This window comes from Oncorhynchus gorbuscha, linkage group LG04 (assembly GCF_021184085.1).
Source record: "Oncorhynchus gorbuscha isolate QuinsamMale2020 ecotype Even-year linkage group LG04, OgorEven_v1.0, whole genome shotgun sequence".
Lineage (NCBI taxonomy): Eukaryota > Metazoa > Chordata > Actinopteri > Salmoniformes > Salmonidae > Oncorhynchus > Oncorhynchus gorbuscha.
This window is the reverse complement of record NC_060176.1, coordinates 55525820-55533319: the sequence shown is the minus strand read 5'-3', so window position 1 is coordinate 55533319 and position 7500 is coordinate 55525820.

Here is a 7500-nt window from a genome sequence, read left to right as displayed (position 1 = left end):
CTGCCTCTCTCCTCCTCTCAGCCTCCTCTCAGCCTCCTCTCTGTCTCTCTGCCTCTCTCCTCCTCTCAGCCTCCTCTCTGTCTCTCCTCCTCTCAGCCTCTCTGTCTCTCTGCCTCTCTCCTCCTCTCAGCCTCCTCTCTGTCTCTCTGCCTCTCTCCTCCTCTCACCATGGGGAGGACCTAGGGGGATCAGGGGGAGGACCTAGGGGGACCAGGGGGAGGAGCTATGGGAGCCAGCGGGAGGACCTAGGGGGACCAGGGGGAGGAGCTACGGGAGCCAGGGGGAGAGGCCTCATGCTCGGGATTCTACTCTGCTACTGGAATAATTAAATGAAATCAAATCCTAATGAAGCTGTATGAGGGGTGGTGTGTATGTAGAGTACATAACCCCCCTGAAGGCTCATCCATTCAGACAGACTGCATGCATATTCAGTGATATGCATATTCACTGCGATATTATGCATATGATTTTGCCACACATGCATGCACGCAAGTGAGCACACTCACGCATACACACACCCTGCTGTAAGCCCCAGAGTGCCATCAGGAAATGGAGAGAGGGAGAGAGGCTGATGAGATTGGCCTCTGTGGAGCCAGTGTTTTTCTCATCATTAACTCTTCAGAGGATCACACAACCTAATCACACTAAGCCTCTCTGAACGACAATGAAGTCACAGACGTGCCCATGCACATATCCATGGAGGAATCACACACACATCCTTTATTTATGTCACATGTTAAATCCTGCAGACGAGTCCCGTAGAGAAAACGGGGAAGACCATTGTGTTCTTGAGAGTCTCCCCTTTCCATAGTGGGGTCATATCAGTGTGTGGCTCAAACGGACGCTACAGACACAAGTTGGTACATCAGCAATACCAACTTCAGACGAGTCCTGTGTCACTTGTGGGGTTCGTAGAGCAAAACGGAGAACTCTATCGTTCTCTAGGCAGCAGGTAGCCTAGTGGTTAGAGTGTTGGGTCAGTAACCGAAAGGTTGCGACATCGAATCCTCAAGCTGACAAGATAAAAATCAGTCGTTCTGTCCCTGAACAAGGCAGGTAACCCACTGTTCCCCAGTAGGCCATCATTGAACATAAGAATTTATTCTTAACTGACTTGCCTAGTTAAATAAAGGTTCAATTTAAAAAAAAAAAGATAATAATAATAATCGTGTTTGTGAGAGACTCCCATACCATATAGGGCTCATAATAGTTTATAGGACAAACTGTTTTTTGGGAGGTCTGACAAACACCGACGTAGCGGATGCTGTGGATTGAGACGCAGAACATGCAATATCTCTAGGTTCAACTGACACATTTTGATGGGGATTTTTGTATTATGTTACTTAGGTGTGTCAATAGGTTCGTATGGACTAAAGGAGGATTTCTAAGCCTTGAGACATTTGAGACATGGATTGGTACTGTAGGACTGGAGTCTGTATGGAGAGTGCAGAGCTTCTGCCCTTTTCTACACAATATGGTCTATACTTGGTATGTAGGTTTCTCACTTATGGGTGGCACACATTGGGATATGGGGGAGGGGAATGGGAAGGGTATAAATCAAATCTAATCAAATCAAATTGTATTTGTCACATACACATGGTTAGTAGATGTTGATGCGAGTGTAGCGAAATGCTTGTGCTTCTAGTTCCGACAATGCAGTGATAACCAACAAGTAATCTAACTAACAATTCCAAAACTACTGTCTTATACACAGTGTAAGGGGATAAAGAATATGTACATAAGGATATATGAATGAGTGATGGTACAGAGCAGCATACAGTAGATGGTATCGAGTACAGTATATACATATGAGATGAGTATGTAGACAAAGTAAACAAAGTGGCATAGTTAAAGTGGCTAGTGATACATGTATTACATAAGGATGCAGTCGATGATGTAGAGTACAGTATATACGTATGCATATGAGATGAATAATGTAGGGTAAGTACATCATATAAGGTAGCATTGTTTAAAGTGGCTAGTGATATATTTACATAATTTCCCATCAATTCCCATTATTAAAGTGGCTGGAGTTGGGTCAGTGTCAATGACAGTGTGTTGGCAGCAGCCACTCAATGTTAGTGGTGGCTGTTTAACAGTCTGATGGCCTTGAGATAGAAGCTGTTTTTCAGTCTCTCGGTCCCGGCTTTGATGCACCTGTACTGACCTCGCCTTCTGGATGATAGCGGGGTGAACAGGCAGTGGTTCGGGTGGTTGATGTCCTTGATGATCTTTATGGCCTTCCTGTAACATCGGGTGGTGTAGGTGTCCTGGAGGGCAGGTAGTTTGCCCCCGGTGATGCGTTGTGCAGACCTCACTACCCTCTGGAGAGCCTTACGGTTGAGGGCGGAGCAGCCCGCCAGGATGCTCTCGATTGTGCATCTGTAGAAGTTTGTGAGTGCTTTTGGTGACAAGCTGAATTTCTTCAGCCTCCTGAGGTTGAAGAGGCGCTGCTGTGCCTTCTTCACGACACTGTCAGTGTGAGTGGACCAATTCAGTTTGTCTGTGATGTGTATGCCGAGGAACTTAAAACTTGCTACCCTCTCCACTACTGTTCCATCGATGTGGATAGGGGGCTGTTCCCTCTGCTGTTTCCTGAAGTCCACAATCATCTCCTTAGTTTTGTTGACGTTGAGTGTGAGGTTATTTTCCTGACACCACACTCCGAGGGCCCTCACCTCCTCCCTGTAGGCAGTCTCGTCGTTGTTGGTAATCAAGCCTACCACTGTTGTGTCGTCCGCAAACTTGATGATTGAGTTGGAGGCGTGCGTGGCCACGCAGTCGTGGGTGAACAGGGAGTACAGGAGAGGGCTCAGAACGCACCCTTGTGGGGCCCCCGTGTTGAGGATCAGCGGGGAGGAGATGTTGTTGCCTACCCTCACCACCTGGGGGCGGCCCGTCAGGAAGTCCAGTACCCAGTTGCACAGGGCGGGGTTGAGACCCAGGGTCTCGAGCTTGATGACGAGCTTGGAGGGTACTATGGTGTTGAATGCCGAGCTGTAGTCGATGAACAGCATTCTCACATAGGTATTCCTCTTGTCCAGGTGGGTTAGGGCAGTGTGCAGTGTGGTTGAGATTGCATCGTCTGTGGACCTATTTGATCGATAAGCAAATTGGAGTGGGTCTAGGGTGTCAGGTAGGGTGGAGGTGATATGGTCCTTGACTAGTCTCTCAAAGCACTTCATGATGACGGAAGTGAGTGCTACGGGGCGGTAGTCGTTTAGCTCAGTTACCTTAGCTTTCTTGGGAACAGGAACAATGGTGGCCCTCTTGAAGCATGTGGGAACAGCAGACTGGTATCGGGATTGATTGAATATGTCCGTAAACACACCGGCCAGCTGGTCTGCGCATGCTCTGAGGGCGCGGCTGGGGATGCCGTCTGGGCCTGCAGCCTTGCGAGGGTTAACACGTTTAAATGTCTTACTCACCTCGGCTGCAGTGAAGGAGAGACCGCATGTTTTCGTTGCAGGCCGTGTCAGTGGCACTGTATTGTCCTCAAAGCGGGCAAAAAAGTTATTTAGTCTGCCTGGGAGCAAGACATCCTGGTCCGTGACTGGGCTGGGTTTCTTCTTGTAGTCCGTGATTGACCGTAGACCCTGCCACATGCCTCTTGCGTCTGAGCCGTTGAATTGAGATTCCACTTTGTCTCTGTACTGACGCTTAGCTTGTTTAATAGCCTTGCGGAGGGAATAGCTGCACTGTTTGTATTCAGTCATGTTGCCAGACACCTTGCCCTGATTAAAAGCACTGGTTCGCGCTTTCAGTTTCACGCGAATGCTGCCATCAATCCACGGTTTCTGGTTAGGGAATGTTTTTATCGTTGCTATGGGAACGACATATTCGACGCACGTTCTAATGAACTCGCACACTGAATCAGCGTATTCGTCAATGTTGTTGTCTGACGCAATACGAAACATATTCCAGTCCACGTGCAAATTCGATACTGTAGTATTTACTTCAGTTTAAAAACGTGTAGTGTTTTTGAGGACATCACTGTGGTATTTACTATAGTATTCTACAGTATACTACAACAGTAAGTAATACATGATCGAGGGTTACTACAGTGCGTAGTATAGTATTTTACAGCATACTAAAATTTACTCCTGAGTGGCGCAGCGGTCTAAGGCACTGCATCTCAGTGCTAGAAGCGTTACTACAGACACACTACAGTTCAATTCCAAGCTGTATCACAACCGGTTGTGATTGGGAGTCCCATAGGGCGGAACACAATTGGCCCAGTGTCATCCGGGTTTGGCCATCATTGTAAATAAGAATTTGTTCTTAACTGGCTTGCCTTAACTGGCTTGTCTTAACTGGCTTGCCTTAACTGGCTTGTCTTAACTGGCTGGTCTTAACTGGCTTGTCTTAACTGGCTTGTCTTAACTGGCTTGCCTTAACTGGCTTGTCTTAACTGGCTGGCCTTAACTGGCTGGTCTTAACTGGCTGGTCTTAACTGGCTTGTCTCAACTGGCTTGTCTCAACTGGCTGGTCTCAACTGGCTGGTCTCAACTGGCTTGCCTTAACTGGCTTGTCTTAACTGGCTTGCCTTAACTGGCTTGCCTTAACTGGCTGGTCTTAACTGGCTTGTCTTAACTGGCTTGCCTTAACTGGCTTGTCTTAACTGGCTTGTCTTAACTGGCTGGCCTTAACTGGCTTGTCTTAACTGGCTTGCCTTAACTGGTTTGCCTTAACTGGCTTGTCTTAACTGGCTTGCCTTAACTGGCTTGCCTTAACTGGCTGGTCTTAACTGGCTTGTCTTAACTGGCTGCCTTAACTGGCTTGTCTTAACTGGCTTGTCTTAACTGGCTGGCCTTAATTGGCTTGCCTTAACTGGCTTGTCTTAACTGGCTTGTCTCAACTGGCTGGTCTCAACTGGCTTGTCTTAACTGGCTTGCCTTAACTGGCTTGTCTTAACTGGCTGGCCTTAACTGGCTGGCCTTAACTGGCTGGTCTTAACTGGCTTGTCTTAACTGGCTTGCCTTAACTGGCTTGTCTTAACTGGCTGGCCTTAACTGGCTGGCCTTAACTGGCTTGTCTTAACTGGCTTGCCTTAACTGGCTTGTCTTAACTGGCTTGCTTAACTGGCTGGCCTTAACTGGCTCTTAACTGGCTTGTCTTAACTGGCTTGTCTTAACTGGCTTGCCTTAACTGGCTTGCCTTAACTGGCTTGCCTTAACTGGGCTTGTCTTAACTGGCTTGCTTGTCTTAACTGGCTGGCTTGTCTTAACTGGCTTGCCTTAACTGGCTGGCTTGTCTTAACTGGCTTGCCTTAACTGGCTTGTCTTAACTGGCTTGTCTTAACTGGCTTGCCTTAACTGGCTTGTCTTAACTGGCTGGCCTTAACTGGCTGGTCTTAACTGGCTTGTCTTAACTGGCTTGCCTTAACTGGCTTGTCTTAACTGGCTGGCCTTAACTGGCTTAACTGGCTTGTCTTAACTGGCTTGTCTTAACTGGCTTGCCTTAACTGGCTTGCCTTAACTGGCTTGTCTTAATTAACTGGCTGGCCTTAACTGGCTTGTCTTGTCTTAACTGCTGGCCTTAACTGGCTTGCCTTAACTGGCTTGTCTTAACTGGGTCTTAACTGGCTTGCCTTAACTGGCTTGCCTTAACTGGCTTGCCTTAACTGGCTTGCCTTAACTGGCTTGCCTTAACTGGCTGGCCTTAACTGGCTTGTCTTAACTGGCTTGTCTTAACTGGCTGGCCTTAACTGGCTTGTCTTAACTGGCTTGCCTTAACTGGCTTGTCTTAACTGGCTTGTCTTAACTGGCTTGTCTTAACTGGCTGGTCTTAACTGGCTTGCCTTAACTGGCTTGCCTTAACTGGCTTGTCTTAACTGGCTGGCCTTAACTGGCTGGTCTTAACTGGCTTGCCTTAACTGGCTGGTCTTAACTGGCTGGCCTTAACTGGCTTGTCTTAACTGGCTTGTCTTAACTGGCTTGTCTTAACTGGCTGGCCTTAACTGGCTGGTCTTAACTGGCTTGCCTTAACTGGCTTGCCTTAACTGGCTTGTCTTAACTGGCTTGCCTTAACTGGCTTGCCTTAACTGGCTGGCCTTAACTGGCTTGTCTTAACTGGCTTGTCTTAACTGGCTGGCCTTAACTGGCTGGTCTTAACTGGCTTGCCTAGATAAATAAAGGTTGAATGAAACAATAAAATGTACTATATAATTCTATAGTAAGTACTGTAGTCTTATACTGTAAACATGTGTCGGTCTATAAACAAAAGCTTCTCGCTAAGTACAAACACACACAAACAAACAACACACACACACACACATACAAACACACACATACATACAAACACACACAAACACACACACATACAAACACACACAAACACACATACACACACACATACAAACACACAAACAAACACACACACACACACACAAACACACACACACACATACAAACACACACACACATACAAACACACACAAACACACACACAAACACACACATACACACACAAACACACACACAAACACACACACAAACATCTCACTGTCATGGTGACTATGATTTATGATAAGAGAGCCATATCAGTGGCATCATCAGTACGGTGGACATTACTGCTACAAGCACAAAACAGCAATCCAAGGAATCCCCGATCAATGAGTGTGTATGTGCACTTGTGATGTGTTTGTGCGTGGGTGTGTAAATTATCTTCGTAATAGTGTGTGTGTTTGTAAGTGACCAGATTGCTGTGTGAGAGGCAGAGCAGAAGCCATTCCTGTAGGTTTTCCCATCCCCTAATAAAATGCAGTACTTTCATTTCAATCACTTGGGGCCTCGTATATTCTCCCCATTTTATCTCCTTTGTTTAGCATTTTCCACACAGGCACATTCCACCAAAACATAATCCACGAGAGAGAGAGAGAGAGAGAGAGAGAGAGAGAGAGAGAGAGAGAGAGAGAGAGAGAGAGAGAGAGAGAGAGAGAGAGAGAGAGAGAGAGAGAGAGAGAGAGAGAGAGAGAGAGAGAGAGAGAGAGCAAGAGAGCAAGAGAGCAAGAGAGCAAGAGAGAAGGGAGGGTTGGTTTAAATACTATAAGATATAGTCTTGTTTCACAGGTCAGATCAATTCTCTCCAGTCCAGTGTGCAACAGAGCCGGGAATACTGATACAGCTGTGGCTGGGGACAAAAACTAAAGAGACGGAAAGAGAGAGAGAGAGAGAGAGAGAGAGAGAGAGAGAGAGAGAGGGAGAGAGAGAGGGAGAGAGAGGGAGAGAGGGAGAGAGAGAGAGAGAGAGAGAGAGAGAGAGAGAGAGAGAGAGAGAGAGAGAGAGAGAGAGAGAGAGAGAGAGAGAGAGAGTTGAAGGAGTTGGTGTGTATACAGTGAGAGCTGTACAGGGTGGTGAAGGCTGCTTATAGCCAAATCGTGGAACAGCAATTCCTCTCTTTGTTTTATGTCAGGGAGTCTTGCAAAAGACCATTTCCTCACCCAGCAAAAATGCAGTCTCCCACGTCCCTCAGTGTGCAGCAGCTATATATAATGCACAC